At 36.5% G+C, this 1091-nt stretch overlaps 1 protein-coding gene across 1 annotated transcript in view; it reads right to left on the reverse strand.

The window, feature by feature from the left end:
- Window positions 1-1091, reverse strand: part of LOC141427886 (uncharacterized) — a 33710-nt gene that overhangs the window by 19415 nt on the left and 13204 nt on the right. The window lies entirely within an intron of this gene.

Raw genomic sequence — 1091 nt, forward strand, 5'->3', positions numbered from 1 at the left:
GCAGATGTTTATGGTGGTGGTGATCTCTTTACCATCAGGAGACCCACTTGCTCGTTTCCATCCAGTCGATCATCACTACTTTAAAAATCTTATAGGTACCTCAAGATCGAAATTTTCCTGAGTGAACTATGGACATTATTTTCAAGGGTCATTTCCAGCAAAATTGCATAGTGCTAAGTCGCGGGCAGCAGTTAGTATTCCATAAATATTAGCACATTACAACACGTGCTGATCTTTGGTATGTACACCTATTTAGTTTAGAACGGCACCTGTTTACGTTTAATTTTAACCTGGCATTCTCTCCACGTGTACATTTTACAAAACACCTTTATTTTTAGAGCCAACAAGAAAGTAATCTAGTGAAAACGGAACACCAACTTGCAGGAAATAGGGTTGAAAATACAGGGAAATTGCGAGGAAAACCTAAAGTGGTCAAGACACAGTAAAGTTTTTTTACTCCGCTTTTGATTACTAAACGGTACTCTAACAAAGTGTAAGGCTTGGTTGCATCCTTGTTAGCATTTCTCGTTGCAATCTTTTTCATGAAAGTTCGTATTTAGTGTGGCTTTTACTTATGTAGCGCTCTGTGTAGCATTGTTAAATATTATATATTAACTAATATATACCTATTGCCCGCGACTCTGTCCGCGCAGAATTCGTTTATTCGCTATTTTCTGGGATAAAAACTGTCCTAATGTCCTTCCTGGGGACTCAAACTATCTGTATACCGAACGAATTTCATATAAAATCGGTTTCAGCGGTTTAGACGTGATGATGTAACAAACAAACAGACTTACAAGCTTTCGCATCTATAAAATAAAAGAGATGACTTGGCTGTGTAAGCTTTTTTAATGTTTTTCATTTGGTTTTGTAGAGGGGGGGGGGCTTATTTTAACCGGAGAATTTTCACTGTGTGTTATATGATTTTTCAACTGTATAAATGCATAAGTTTGTAAGTGTGTATATGTGCGTCGTGTGTATATTACTATTAAAAAAAAAGGGCTAGACCGATTTGGGTGCAATTTTGTATGTAGATTGCTGGATTTCGTGAATAACATTATTATTGTAGACATTTTTTTATTCCGATGATC

This window comes from Choristoneura fumiferana, chromosome 5, assembly GCF_025370935.1.
Source record: "Choristoneura fumiferana chromosome 5, NRCan_CFum_1, whole genome shotgun sequence".
Taxonomy (NCBI): Eukaryota; Metazoa; Arthropoda; class Insecta; order Lepidoptera; family Tortricidae; genus Choristoneura; species Choristoneura fumiferana.